Genomic DNA, 15,769 nt, shown 5'->3' with positions numbered 1-15,769 from the left:
TGTCAGCCAAGGGCCATTTTGTCCCCCTAAAGAACATTTGGCAATATCTGGAGACATTATTGGTTGTCAGGACTAGGAGTGCTACTTGCATCTAATGGGAAGAGACCAGGGATGTTGTTCAATATCCTCTGATGCACAGAAGCCCCTGACGACAGAGAATTATCCAGCCCCAATTGTCATTAGTACCAAGACTGAGAAATGCAGCTATAGACATATAGCTCCTTAGCTCTTAGCAGAGTCCCTGGCCCATGATAAGGACTCAATAAAATGCAGAAAATGGTTGGATGGATAAAAGGAAGACAAGAGATACCTCTCCTTCCTGACAGGCCCCTTGAAAAGGTTTTAGGGGAGAACTTTGTCAACCTGAAGGTTTCTATAACCAAGGGGGCTACAGAAATAACGATCATGCCATTCTTCCTGCTTACAATCTTCAATGGCTCCCCATTGCCTTTGGGATAAAGTCCAAAAGTCACAGCAATTCAGAGAGTGAACATTTACAGATCCATCGAGACCTCGAAATACCTGTGTCTGGGCTTCTGACCTCAGTTGGCGGGGGGGTATCTGATGGCCTCAACTGGGGTGGGGTTCTTGCACTTCTGGACCCTCCAACTCCCTGGACATGCTCCCTCTCTTGATCATGAAGCCTAAACTTAAAGTGAAGGCAGGTCGCTTGGGGATTTTGCCACCCAGTGTCTGAACTGAGAGATCTCAACCACAGATTGTGTGTGTTTTGAGGTGAGTTTGGTTTGGGGCGACCTTGACCTGGTTGAACAACTTGGGCCTTAGGTGAAAGGTGCTTGGCCCCTCTCCTGGCTCCTGCCCACCCCCTCCACTTATGGGGGACCTGGGTTAGACAAGAAGCCTCAGGACCTGGATGGCGGATGGCACCTGAGGGGTGCTGACACTTGGAGAGACATCTGGCATGGCTATAGGTGTCTAAAAACATCTGTGTGTGGGTGTCTGGCATGTGTTTCAGACTCTGAACACCTGTTTGGGGGTATCTGATAGCATCTGTGTTGGAGGGTGTCTGAAAGTGTCCATGTGGGGTCTCTGGTATGTTTCTGGGTGTCTGAAAGCCTGTATGGGGGTATCTGATGGCTCCTGGATGAAGGTGTCCGGTACTTTTGAGATATTTGGCATGTTTTTCAGATTTTGAATAGTTTGGGGGCATTTAACAGACCTACGTGGGTGTCTGACCTATTTGCGGGTGCCTGAAAGCGAGTATCTGATGGCATCTGCCTGGGTGTCTGGTATGTGTTTGGGGTATCTGGTGGTACCTATGTTGGGGTGTCTGGGACCACCTGAGAGATATATGACTCATTTTTCCAAGACCTGTAATCTTCACTTCCTGTAATCTATGCTGCCACTTCTTCACAGGAGACAGAGCTGTTCTCTCCATTTCTTGTACTCTCCCCTCTCAAACTTCTCGCCCCCGGACTCATCCCCCTTAGATGCCCCCAGGCTTCCACTGTACCCCAACTCCCGCCTCCAGACACCCCTAATTCCCCAAGTCGCCCCCCCAGCACTGCTATCTTCTCCCAGGAAACACCTCCCAGTCCCGCTAATCACCCAGGCCCCCGTTGACCCCACAAAACGCCCCCCAACCCCGCTGATCTCTTCTTAGGATCCCCTCTAAGCGCCCCCCAGTCCCACAGATACCCCAGCGCCCCACTGACCCCTCCCAAAAAAAGCCCCCCACCCCGCGGATTTCCCCTCAGGATCGCCCGTAGGCGCCCCCCTGCTCCACTAACCCGCCCCTCAAGGATCACTCTCACCCTCCTCGCAAATACTCTTCAGTCCCCTGGCCCCGGGTAAACCCGAGCGAACTACCCCTGCCTGAGACCACACGTTCAGCTTCAACCCAAGTCCTTAGTTACCGGGACCCACCGATCCTCTCGGCCACGCCCCCTTCCGGGGCCACACCCTCTGGTCCGCCCTCGGGGGCGGAGCGGCGCGTGCGCACCTCGCCCGCGCGGCTTCCCGCTTCCGGCTCCGGGCTGAGGGCGGCAGTGGATCCCGGGAGGCCGGGCGGCAGAGGCAGCCGGGACGCTAACGAAGCTGCGGGCGGCGAGTGACTTGCGGGGGACCGAGGTGAGGCCGGCGGGGCGGGGCTGAGGAGAACGGGGCTCGGGTCCCGGGGAGGCGCCGTCGGGGCCTGGGGGCGGCCTCGGGCGCTGGAACCCCGGGGCTGCCTCGGCCTCGGGCCCGGCCCCCATGGGCTCGTCCATACTGGCGGGCGGGTCCTGCAGTGCAGGCTGCCCCTTCCGTGCATGTGGGCTGTGTTTGGCGAATGCAGAGCGCAGACGATGCCCGCCGGTTCTGTCCGAGCCCCAGCGCTTGGGCGGTGCAACCTCCGTGGTTCAGCCGGGAAAGGACACGGGTTCCAGGTTCTGGAGCTCCCCGGGGCAGGACCTGGGATGTGGCGATAACCATAACAACACCGGGGGACTTGAAGCCTCCGAGCAGCACTTTTTCCGCGGAGCAGACGTCCTCCTGACAATTGATCTGATCGTTGGGGTAACAAAAACATACGAAGTGTGTGTGCTTTGGGTCTTCCTTAGTTCTCTCTCCAGTTTCTCTCTTTGGGAGAATTTAGATGGTGCGGTGCAGGAATGAGAGGCCCTTGGTCTTGCACGGTTTGTTGTAGCTGTCTTCTCCTTGTCTTTTCTGCCTGATGCTCTGTTGCGATCGAAGCGGTAGAAGAGATGGCTGGCCCAAGGGGTCAAAAGTGTTCGTGAAGTTTTACCATAGAAGCGAAGAACAGTTTTTCCCCCTTTTGCCTCCGTTCTGGCAGAATGGAACTCCAGCCAGGAGCGAGGAAGGGCGGGTCCCTTCTTGTTGACTAGAGAGAGTTCAGGACAGGTGAACAGCCCTATGGCCAAGGGCGCTCTCAGGATGATTTTGCAGGTATCCGGGTGAATGAGTAATTCTGGAGCTGTACGGAGAAGTGTCCAGAGCGCAGGCTTGAGTGTCAAATCAGATCTGGGTTCTGGTGCCAGTTTCCACCACTAAGTCTCAGTCAGTCTCCCCACCTTTAAACCGGGAATAAGGATTGGTTGGGGATTTGATGGGATCATATGTGTAAGGTGCATGGCACAGCGCCTAGCATATGGTGAATGCTCAATAAATGTTATATACTCCGTGCATATGGCATGCCCCCAATCCTGTATTTTAATTTTAATTTTTTTTGAAGTACAGTTGATTTACAAAGTTGTGTTAGTTTCAAGTGTACAGCAAAGTGATTCAGTTATATATATTCTTTTTCAGATTCTTTTCCATTATAGGTTATTACAAGATATTGAGTATAGTTCCCTGTGCTATACAGTAGATCCTTGTTGTTTACCTGCTTTATATATAAACAGGTAAACAACAGGTGTGTGTATGTTAATCCCAAATTCCTGGTTTATCCCTCCTCCCCCTTTCCACTTTGGTAACCGTAAGTTTGTTTCCTATGTTTGTGAGTCTATTTCTGTTTTGTAGATAAGTTCATTTGTATCATTCTTTTAGATTCCACATATAAGTGATATGTGATATTTGTCTTTCTCTTTTTTTTATAGATAAGATTTTTTTATGTTTATTTTATTTATTATCATTTATTTTTGGCTGTGTTGGGTCTTCGTTGCTGTGCACGGGCTTTCTCTAGTTGTGGCAAGCGGGCGCTACTCTTCGTTGCAGTGCGCGGGCTTCATTATGGTGGCTTCTCTTGTTGCAGAGCATGGACTCTAGGCGCGCAGGCTCAGTAGTTGTGGCGCACGGGCTCAGTAGTTGTGGTGCACGGGCTTAGTTGCTCAGCGGCATGTGGGATCTTCCCGGACCAGGGCTCGAACCCGTGTCCCCTGCATTGGCAGGCGGATTCTTAACCACTGTGCCACCAGGGAAGCCCTGTCTTTCTCTTTCTGACTTACTTCACTTAATATGATATTCTCTAGGTCCATCCATGTTGCTGCAAATGGCATTATTTCTTCCTTCCTTCCTTCCTTCCTTCCATCCATCCCAGGCCTGTATTTTTAAGTTGACATTCCAAGTAATAAAGATTCTGGAAAGTTTGAGCATCTTGGTTGTTTGGACTGGGTCAGAGTTTTATGCTTTATCAATAGCTTGCTAGTTCTGTGGGTCAAGCCCTTTTGAGTGGGAAAGAAAAAAAAAAAGGTTGCTCTAAATCCAGTAAGAGCATACAGCCGGCGGGCATACTAAATTTAATTCTTGTAAATGTAACTTGTTTGGGGTTTGTATCACTTACATCCCTTTTCAATGGCATACCTGAGGGAAAGGAGAAAGGGATTCTTTGATTCTTTTTTTTCTCTTTTTTCCTTCAGTCGACTTAAGAATGCCCCCACGTTGAAAGTTGTGGTGGCACGTACGTTTTTCCTGGCAGAAACTGTGGTATAATTTTCATTCTTGTCACACAGTAACGATTACAGCTGGCTGCAGGGCCTGTTGCCCATGTCACCAGTGCCTGGGACTAGGGCTGTGGTCACCAGCTGTGCCTCCCTGGGTGTTTACCTTCCACGTGTTTAGCATATTTCTGATCCTTGTGTCAAGGTCTCCTTCATTTTTCTTCACTCATCCTGGGTCCTGTTTCCATTTCCTCAAATTCCATCGATGACTTTTTAAACACTTTCATCTAAACATTTTCATCGCGGCTCTCTTAAGTCATTTTAAGCCCCGAGGTCTTTGTTACGTCCAGCCCAATCACTGTTTCTTTGTTATTTGTTAGTTAAACTTTACTTTTCCCCTGAAAGTGGCAAAGAGCTGCTCTGTTTTGAAAACCCTCTCTCCAGGTGCAAAACAATTCCAGTCACAGCTCTGGAGCAGCCGGTAGGAATTTTTCTGGAGGAGGAATGTGGCTGACGGGGGAGGGGCAGAGTGATTAAAATAATGTCCTTGTGGAGGTCTCAGGGAAAGGACCCCTGCAGCTATGCTCATTTTTTGTGTGGTTAAAATTGCCTTGGGTGTAAACTAAATTCAACTGGCGTTTCTTTGCTTTTGTTCTTAGGTAGATTCATAGTTTTCCACCGAGATTAAAGTAGCGTTTGGTTACGTTCAAAGTAGCAAATACTCAGCTGATTTGCCATCGTATCTTGAAAAAAAAAATATTCTAAAGGTTTAATTTAGAGTATATACATTTGACGCATTGTGGGTGGTTACATTTTATTTTATTTATTTATTTATTTTTTTAATGGCTGCGTTGGGTCTTCGTTGCTGCGCGCGAGCTTTCTCTAGTTGCGGCGAGCAGGGGCTACTCATTGCGGTGGCTTCTCCTGTTGCGGATCACGGGCTCTAGGCGCACCGGCTTCAGTAGTTGCAGCATGCAGCCTCAGTAGTTGCGCTGCATGGGCTCAGTAGTTGTGGCGCACGGGCCTAGTTGCTCCGCAGCACGTGAGATTTTCCCAGAGCAGGGATCAAACCCGTGTCCCCTGCATTGGCAGGTGGATTCTTAACCACTGTGCCACCAGGGAAACCCTTGACCTGTTTTAGACTTCGGACCTCCAGAACCGAAAGAGAATAGATTTGTGTTGTTCTCAGCCAGCGTTTGTGGTAGTTTGTTACAGAAGCAATAGGAAACTCATACACCTGGTTTTCCTTCTCATTTGACTTGGGAGCCTCCTATGCACACCCCCGCGCCATCTCATTTCCCTTTCCGTCTGTCCTTCTACCACGGAAGCTTCTAACATTCCAGGCTTTTAAACATTCCCCAGCAAGCCGCTGTCACCACACCTTCGCTGACCTGCCCTGCAGCCCCTTCTCTGCACACATAGCCGTGAGCACCGCGAACAACACAGAGGTGGCAGCAGGGAGCTCAGGTCTGCTTCCGTGGTATTGGAGGTGCAACGAAAACTCTCTAATCCTCAGGTTCCTGTCTATCAAATTAGAAACATAATACCACTCCTTATTTCCTAGGGTTGTCATTGCCTGTGGAGTGCTCCTGCAGTGTTTGGGTGTGTTCGTTCATTCATTCATTCATTCATTCAGCAGATTATTACCTGGCACCCTCTGTGAACCAGGTCCTAGGGTTACAACAGTGAACACAACTTTGCTTTTTTTAAAAAAAAAAAATAACTTCTTTCAAAACAAATATATATCTACATACATATATATATATATAGTTTTTTTTCTTAAACGAAGTATAACCACAGTGGTCTACTCCAGAAATCCGAGGCCCAATTATAAGTCACATCTGGTAAGTCAGTGCTTCTAAATTTGTCACCAGGTTTCCCCCCCAACCCCCTCCCCGCTTATGATCAAGAAGCTAAAACCTTCCTTGTGGTGTTTCTCCCTCTTCTAGAATATTCCCAGAGCTGTGATCAAAGGGGAAGGCCCCCAGCTTCCCCACCTGCTGGGGAGAGCTCTGCCATCCACAGGGTCAGCCATTCTGCTGCTGCTTTTTTTAATTGGGATATTATAATTCATATACCATAGCATTCACCCTTTTAAAGTGTATGAGTCAGTGGTTTTTAATATAGTCACAGAGTTGTGCAACCATCACCACTAATTCCAGAACATTTTCATCACCCGAAAAGGAAATCTCCTACTCATTAGCATTCACCCCCCATTTCCCTGTCCCCAGGCACAAATCTATTTCCTGTCTCTATGGATTTTGCCTGGACAACTGATCTCTAGTCAATAAGCGGAGGGAATTCTCTGGCGGTCCAGTGGTTACGACTCCGCGCTTCCACTGCAGGGGGCACGGGTTCCATCCCTGGTCGGGGAGCTAAGATCCCACATGCCGCAAGGCACGGCCAAAAGATAAACAAACAAACAAACAAAAAGCAGAAACGGAGTTAAGGTCAAATCTGAAGGCCTTCTAGATGGTAAAACTAAACACTGTCCCTGGAGATTTTTTAAAACTGGGGTTGCTTTCTGTTGGTCTGGAAGGTTCACCTTGTAGATGGGCCTGGATATGGGGGCTTCTGGGACACTATTGTGTGTTTGGTTTTGACCACGATCATAATGAAAACTAACATTTTACACAGTGATGCCATAAGCATGCGCGCACACACACACACACACACACACACACACACACACACACACACGGGATCCAAAGTTTTACTCTGGTAGTTTCTATTCTATTTTATTATAAACTGTCTTCCCAACTCATGAATGGGCCTGGTCCTCAACTGGTCCTCAGTGTCAGAATGCCACCCTGGGGTCCCAGTGCACCAGACGGTAAAAAAATGTTTAGAAAAGGATGAAGCACTTGGTGACACAATAACGCTGACTTTTGAGGAACTGTATTAGTTTCCTAGGGTTACTGTAACAAATGACTACAAAATGGGTGGTTTAAAATGACAGAAATATGCTCTTTCATGGTTCTGGAGGCCAGAAGTCTGAAATCAAGGTGTCTGCAGGGCCATTCTTCTTCAGAAGGCTTTAGGGAAGGATCCTTCCTTTTGATGGACTCTTTCAGCTTCTAGAGGTGGCCAGAGGCGATCTTTGGCTTTGGCCATTTTTTTTTTTAATTGAAATATAGTTGATTTACAATGTTGTATTAATTTCTACTGTACAGGAAAGTGATTCAGTTATACATATATATATTCTTTTTCATATTCTTTTCCATTATGGTTTATCACAGGATATTGAATATAGTTCCCTGTGCTATACAGTAGGACCTTGTTGTTTATCCATCCTTCTGCCTCCATCTTTTTTTTTTTAAATAAATTTATTTTATTTATTTTTATTTTTGGCTGCGTTGGGTCTTTGTTGCTGCGTGCGGTTTTTCTCTAGTTGCGGCGAGCAGGGGCTACTCTTCGTTGCAGGATGGTGGCTTCTCTTGTTGCGGAGCACAGGCTCTAGGCGTGTGGGCTCAGTAGTTGTGAAACGCAGGCTCAGTAGTTGTGGCACGTGGGCTCTAGAGCGCAGGCTCAGTAGTTGTGGCGCCCGGGCTTATTTGCTCCGCAGCATATGGGATCTTCCCGGACCAGGGCTCGAACCCGTGTCCCCTGCATTGGCAGGCGGATTCTTAACCACTGCACGACCAGGGAAGCCCCTGCCTCCATCTTCACATGGCCTTCTCCTCTCTGTGTGTCTGTCTGTCTCTGTATCCGTGTGTCTCTCTGCGTACAAATCTCCCTCTTCTTTCCCTTATAAAGACACCGTCCTTTGGATCTAGGAGGGCCCACCCTAAATCCAGGATGATCTCATCTTGAGATCCTTGACTTGATTACATCTGCAAAGACCCCGTTTCCAAATAAGGCCACATTCTGAGGTTCCGGGTGGACATGAATCTGGGGGGGACCCTATTCCACCCCCCTCAGGAACTTTCTATTTCCAGTGACTTGTAAACGAGAACAAGTTTACGGGGGTTATTAGTACTTCATTCTTACGTTCTTTAGAACACATTGTAATTTTCAGGTATTTTAAAGTTAAGTGTTGAACTTCGGCTCACTCTCGGGAACCCAGTAAGTAAGAAGAGGAAAGAGGAGATCTTAAGGAGAACTACTAGTTCCTTGCTTGGAAGCTTCTAAATCTGAATCCTCTGTGAATATAATTTGCTATAAAGTATAAATAGGTGCCTAATATATTACAGTGGGTCAAAATGTCTGGCTCTTTGCCTGTACTCTGAATAATCTGCTCCTTCTCCATGCGTTCAAATACCACCCTCATCAAATACAAAACTCTTGTACCTTAGAGAGGGAAAAAAATGTTCCGTCTGCCTAGCCCTGCACCTAGCTTACATAAGTGCATGAACGTGTTTTCTTCCTGACCTTGAGACATGAGATATATTAAAATATATTCGAGCTCACACCATTGCAGCACTAAAAGGAATACTAATGAAGGTTTTGCAAGGTTCTGGAATTTTCCTCATATAGGAGCTGGTTAGAGCCGGCATTCTTAGGATGGTGAGGACCTTGAGATGCTCAGAAACCCACCTCATACCTGTTTGCTACCAGCATGGGCTATTTCAGGGCTCTGGAATTCAGTAACGACTCCACACCGTTAAGCCACTTTGCTGCTTCCTTTATTCCATTCCCTTGTGTGTGTCGGAGATTAAAAATGGGAGTTTCCCATGCCCCATGGGCCCTGCTGGGTGCATCTTGATTGTTGGGAATAGGCCCTCCTTTCCAAAACAAACCAATGAGAATACAGTAGACCAGGGCTCAGCAGACTTTTTCTGTAAAGAGCCCGATAGTATATATTATAGTGTCTGCAGGTCACACAGCCTCGGTCACAGCTACCCAACTTGCTAAAGCAGCCCCAGACTACGCGGAAACAAGTGGGCATGGCTGGGAGTCAGTAAAACTTTATTTACAAAAACAGGTGGCTGGCCCACAGGCCAGAGTCTGCCACCCCCTACAATAGGCTCATGACTTTTCCTGTTCTCCTTCTAGGCCCATGACTCTGATCTTGTAAATTTGGTGAGGGACACAGGTGCAGGAGGGACAGGAGTTCCTCGCAGGTGTGAGTTTGCCCTGGGAACTCCCCATGGAGGGTCTTGCTAAGCCTCACCTACCCCTCACACCATTTCGGTTGTCTTTTGACAGAAATGCAGTGCCCTTGAATAATTTCCCAGGCCATTGCAAGCAAACAGGTTTGTTTGTTTTTTTTTTCCTGGCATTGTAGGTGCAAGTTTTTCTTTCCTCCCTTCCGCCTTTAACAGAATGCTTTTTATCTGCTGAAAGAGAAACCCACTGGCCTCTGTCAAGTGTTTGATTTCCTCTGCCCTCCTTCCAGCCACCTCTTGCTAACATTTGCTCTGTGTTTCCTGCATTAAAGGTTTTTAAAATAGCAATAATATATAATAAGGTCAGTTGGGGTTTTCTGGAAGATTTCAGATGTGTAGTAGCTACACCTGAATTAATCTTTTCAAAGTCATCTGTTTTCATTAAAGTGTTTTTCAGTCATGTCATTTTGATTTCTGGACAGTCAGTTGAATTAACATAATTGTTTAAAACACGCCAATGACGAAAAGCCGGCTGCCCTTCCTGGCGGGGCCTAAGGGGGTGGAATGGTTTTGCTGGGGCCAGCACAAGCATCTGGCCTTGTACTCAGAGGGACGAGAAATACTTACCCACGAGGCATATGCTTTCTTAGGGTCTGAACTGCCTGTGGATGAGACTGAAGGTGCCTCCTTCCTGACACCAGAAAGTAGTGTGAAATGCAGCAAAGGGGAGTGGATAAGCTCTGGGACAAGCCTGGACAGTGCAGGGGTGTCCTCATGTTCTTCCCCAGCTGTGTTCATACCAAAGTGTCAGGGTCATACCTCTGTCCTCCCGACCAGATCTGCCCTTTTTCAACCTCATGTTGGAAGGCCATTTCCGTTGGTGGTCAATGTCATCCTTTAGGTGTGATCCTTACTAGTTTACTCTTTTTTTTTTTTTTTAAATCACTATAGAATTTCTTTTTAATTGAAGTATAGTTAATTTACAATATTGTGTTAGTTTCAGGTGTACAGCAAAGTGATTCAGAAATACATATGTGTGTGTGTGTGTGTGTGTGTGTGTGTGTGTGTATATATATATTCTTTTTCAGATTCTTCTCCATTATAGATTATTAGAAGATATCGAGTATAGTTCCCGGTGCTATACAGTAGGTACTTGTTGTTTACCTGGTTTACATATAGTAGTGTGTATACGTTAATCCCAAACTCCTAATTTATCTCTCCTTCCCCCCCACTCTCCCCTTTGGTAACCATAAGTTTGTTTTCTATGTCTGTGAGTCTATTTCTGTTTTGTAAATTAGATCACTTGTATCATTTTTTTAGATTCCACATATAAGCGATATCATATGATATTTGTCTTTCTCTTTCTGGCTTACTTCACTTAGTATGATAATCTCTAGGTCCATCCATGTTGCTGCAAATGGCATTATTTCATTCTTTTTTATGACTGAATAATACTCCATTGCGTGTGTGTGCGTGTGTGTGTGTGTGTGTGTGTGTGTATCTCACATCTTCTTAAGCCATTCATCTGTTGATGGGCACTTGGGTTGCTTCCATGTCCTGGCTATTGTAAATAGTGCTGCTGTGAACATTGGGGTGCATGTATCTTTTCGAATTAGACTTTTCTCTGGATATATGCCCAGGAGTGGGGTTGCTGGATCATATGGTAATTACTAGTTTACTCTTGGTAAGAAGTTCCAGGGACACCCCCGCCTCCCCGCTCCCCCCCTACCCATGCAGTGGTTAAACTTGTTCAGCAGAATGACTCAAAACACTAAATGGAGCGTTTTTTTCCCCTTATTTCCATGAACCATCCTTGTCAGATGCTAAGGGAGCTCTGAGGAGTGAGCACTACAGGGTGCCTTCCAGGCCACTTACGGAGCACTGTGGGGGTCCCTGGGTGTCGGAATCAGTTCCTCAACGAAGCTCTCAGGGTCCCATCCATCACGCAGGACAGCTGTCAGTAGAGAAGGAGGAATGACGTTCTTAAGTGCTGTCTGAGTCTGTCTTCTGTCCCGGGGATGTCAGGTTCGTGGGAGGAGGTTGAAATCCACGATGGTTGAGCAGCACATGCTCGCTCCGCAGGTCAAGTCTCCTACAGCTCTAGTTGTGCTTTTTTTTTTTTTTTTAAGAAAACATTTTAACCATTTTTAAGTATAGATTCACACTGCTGTGCATCCATCCCCTCCACCCACCTCCTGGACTTTCTCATCTTCCCAAATTCTGTCCCCATTAAACGCTGACTCCCCAGCCCCCTGTCCCCCACCATTCTACTTTCTGCCTCTAAGAATTTGACTACACTAAGTCCCTCGTATACGTGAAGTCATGCAGTATTTGTCCTTTTGCGACTGGCTTATTTCACGGAGCATGACGTCCTCACCCAGGTGTAGCAGGTGTGAGAATTTCCTTCCTTTTTAAGGCTGGATAATATTACATTTTACGGATATATCACATTTTGTTTATCCATTCATCTGTCAGTGGACACTTGGGTTGCTTCCACCTTTTGAGTATTGTGAACCATGCTGCTATGAACACGGGTGTGCAAATATCTATTTGAGTCCCTGCTTTCAGTTCTTTTGGGTCCATACCCGGAAGTGGAATTGTTGGATCATATGGTAATTCTATGTTTGACTTTTCTGAGGAACTGCCATACTTTTCCATAGCAGCCGCACTGTTTTGCATTCCCACCAGCAACATATGAGGATTCTAGTTCCTCTACATCCTCACCAACCCTTGTTACTTTCCATTGTACCATCCTAGTGGGTGTGAAGTGGCATCTCATTGTGGTTTTGATTTGCATTTTCCTAGCAGTAAGGATGTTGAGCATCTTTTCACGTGCTTATTGGCCATTTCTGTATCTTCTTTAGAGAAATGTTTATTCACGCCCTTTGCCCATTTTTGAATCAGATTGTTTGTTTTTTAATCGTTAAATGGTAAGACTTCTCTACACTCATTGCATCTGACACCAGAGGGTTGTAAGAACTTAAAAGCAAGTCTTAGATACCCATGACCTCTGACATCTCCAGGCATTCCACCAGAAGACTGGCGTCTGGTAAGTATGGTCCCAGGCCTGGGAAGGAAGCAGAAGAATTGGCCCAGGGCAGTCTCCCAACTAGAGACCAGCCAACCCGCTGTCATCCCCCTGTCCCCCAGAAGAGTGGGTTATCAGAGCTGAAGTCATGAGCCTGAAAGCCAGCATGAATCATTAGGAAGAAATGGTGTCACATCAGCCTCATTTCCTCTTCTGGCAGGTGACCGTCTAGTCAGTAGACCAGGAAAACGGAGTGGAACGTGGGGAGATGGGAAGCGTCAGATCGGGTCCTGGACATCATTCTTGGGGGCAGAAGTGAGAAGCACACAGAGATGTTACAATAATTCTGAGCTAATCACCGTTTGGCCAGGCTTATAACTAGTTGGATGAAAGTTCCCAAAGGGCGTTAATTAGTGAGTTAATTAGAGGGAGATCGCCCCCCAGGTTCCATCCTCTGCTCTGTCCACCAGTCCTTTACCATGTAATTTTTTTTTTTTTTTTTTTTTTTTTTTGGCTGTGTCTGGTCATCATTGCGGCATGCGGGCTTTTAGTTCCCTGACCAGGGATCGAACCCACGTCCCCTGCATTGGAAGGCGGATTCTTTACCACTGGACCACCGGGGAAGTCCCTACCATGTCATTTAGAAAAGCAAAGATGTGGAAAGTTTGTTTATCAAAGCTGGAGGGGTGGCCTCCATCTCTGTCCTAAAATCGGGGCCCCCCAAATCTCAGCGACTGAAGTAGTTAGCTGAAGCCAGCAAGGTGGGCTTCGGGGCAAGGAATGTTTCGATCCCCATGCCTGGATCTCACTCGGCATTTCCTGGCCTGGACGCCGTGGACATTTGGGGCCAGCTGGTTCTCCGTGGTCGGGATGCCGAGTGGCATCCTTGGTGGTGACCCGCTTGATGTCAGGAGCACCCCCCATAGCCCCTGGCAGTCATGATCAAAAATGTTTCTAGATGCTGCCAAATGTCTCCCAGGGATCTGAATCAACCACTGGTCTAAATAAGCAACTATGGACATATAGGATGGGAAAATAGGACTGAATGACAGCCTGTGAGAAAACCTAGAGCTTTCAGTTGATAATAATAGTTTGAACTAGTGGTTCTGAGATGAACTACTCCTCGCCCCCGTTTCCTGTTCCGGTACTACTTGCAACAAAGCAGGGGCCCCTCAGGGCTGTCATTTCCGTGTCTTGTCCCATTCAGTCCCCAGGCAGCTCTGCAAAGCAGTCTCCCTAGCCCTGGAATCTCGTCTACTCCTTGGCTTCGGGTACCGTCCTCTGCCCAAATCTCCATCCCTCTTCTAAACCTGTCTCCTGAGCGCCCCACTCCTGTGTCTAGCTGCCACCTGCCATCACCCCGAGTCCTCCCAAGCAGCTTGGGTCAAACCCGCCACTGCTCCCCCTCCTGGCCCCAAGTCTGCCCTGCCCGTCCCCCACCCCCGGGTCGGCGGCCCTGGCACCCTCCACCCTCGGCCCCTTCCAGTCTGCTGCCCGGTTGCATCCGCTACTTCCAGAGGCAAATCGGAACTAATACCCTCATGCATAAACCTTTCTGTAGCTTCAGTTTCAAGGATAAAGTATAACCCCCAGGGGCCCCCTAAGGCCCACCACAGAACCGTTGTGCACAAGGCATCCCCTCCCCGACTGCCCCTCCACCCCACTTTGTTTCTCCTCGTTTCTCTCTTCCAAACCCCAGACCAGGCACCTCCCTTACTTCCCTGCCTCTCTCTCTCCCTCCTCCGAGCAAATATTTATTGGGCATCCACCCCACACCAGGCCCTGTGCCCATAACCAACAACACAGAGGTCCCCACCTGCGTGGAGTTTCCTAAGTAAAACATGAAAATGCAGTACCCTCCTCATTATTTGTGGGTTCTGTATTCACGAATTCGCCTACGGGCTAAAGTTTATCTGTAATCCCCCCAAGTCAGTGCCCACAGCGCTTTCTCCGCCATTCAACAGCGCGTTCCTGGCTGAGGTTGAACTGCACACTCCGCCTTCCCGCCTACCCCGTCTCAGCTTGTTCTGTAAACAAGCATCCTTTTTGTGGTGTATTTAGTGCCACATTTTCTGCATTCTTGTGCTTTCTGTTGGCAATTTCACTGTTTTGAGAATGGCCCCCAAGCCTAGGGCTGAAGCGCTGTCTAGTGTCCTAAGCCCAGGGGGGCTGCGATGCTCCCTCTTGGGGAAAACACGAGTGTTCGACGAGCTCTGTGAGTTACAGAGCTGTTGGCCACGAGTTCAGTGTTAGTGAATCAGCAATATGTATTCAGTAAGTCGCCTTTCAACAGAAACACACATCACACCAGGTTCTGTATTAATGGGTTGATGAAAATATGACCAGAGGCTCTTGGAACCTAACCCCAGATTTGCCCTAGAAGCAACGGCTTCGGTATCCACTAACTCAGTGTTCACAACAACTTTATAGACGTAACTACTGCACGAGTGGGTGCAGAAACCTCCCAGATTGGGCCTCCTTGACCTTCCCCTTCACTTCTGCCCTGCAGCTATGTCTTCTCTCCAACCACGTTTGTCCCCTGCACCCCAGGGGCATCTGCAGCCTGGGATCCCCAGCCACTGTGCAGGGAACTCCTCACCCCCAGCCTGTCTCAGGAGCACACCCTTGCCCTGAATTGGAGGCCCTGCCATGCCTGCTGCAGGACAGGCATCTGTCTCCGAGTCTTACTCTCCCGACCCTTGCTCCTCCAAGCCCCTTTTCACTCAGGACTCCTCATTCCAAGGAGCCACCCCAGCTTTTCCCCATGCTCTGGACCAGCCCGCTGGAGGAGGACAGGTTCTCGTGGGACATGAATGAGTCACACGGGAGATGTGGGGCAGAGCCTGCCCTGGTGGTCCTTACCTTGTCAGTACGGGTTTTCTGAACTGCACACGCTGCACGATAGGTGGCTGCCCGCGGGAGGACCGAGCGCAGCCCAGGGCCTCACCTCCAGCCTGTGAGTGCTCAGAGATGATCAACTCATCACAAAAAGGCCAGCATTTATTTTTAAAAGTCATATGCCTTCAATAGTTAGCTTAAAGTAGATAAATGTACTTTTATTTGCCTGTCTTTTGGTGTAGACCCAACAGCCTTTCCACTGATGGAAATTTGTCATGTTTCTTGAAACCAGACCTATGGTAGAGACTCTGCTCTCTAATTTCCATTTAATCAGAAATTTAAAGAAACCTCCGGCCATCCAACTGCTGAATCCTTTGAAATAATTTTAGATTTACAAAGAGTTAAAAAAAAAAAGATCATGCCAGGTATTCCCTGGCAGTCCAGTGGTTGGGACTTGATGCTTTCACTGCTGGGACCCGGGTTCAATCCCCGGTCAGGGAACTAGGATCCTGTAAGCC

The 15,769-nt window shown here is 47.9% G+C and overlaps 1 protein-coding gene across 2 annotated transcripts in view; it reads left to right on the top strand.

The window, feature by feature from the left end:
• The window catches only part of ARHGEF18 (Rho/Rac guanine nucleotide exchange factor 18), a 67,468-nt gene that overhangs the window by 5,081 nt on the left and 46,618 nt on the right, over nt 1-15,769 (top strand). Inside the window, exon 1 of one of the 2 annotated variants that reach the window (XM_036846603.1) lies at nt 1,989-2,091. The exons of the other annotated variant lie outside the window; for it this stretch is intronic. The gene's annotated coding sequence lies outside the window, so the exon portion shown is untranslated. Of the gene's footprint in view, nt 1-1,988; nt 2,092-15,769 lie in introns of those variants that run through there. 2 annotated transcript variants of the gene reach the window in all.

This window comes from Balaenoptera musculus, chromosome 3 (assembly GCF_009873245.2).
Source record: "Balaenoptera musculus isolate JJ_BM4_2016_0621 chromosome 3, mBalMus1.pri.v3, whole genome shotgun sequence".
NCBI lineage: Eukaryota > Metazoa > Chordata > Mammalia > Artiodactyla > Balaenopteridae > Balaenoptera > Balaenoptera musculus.
The sequence above is the reverse complement of the archived record's forward strand: the minus strand, read 5'-3'. Positions and strand labels throughout refer to the sequence as shown.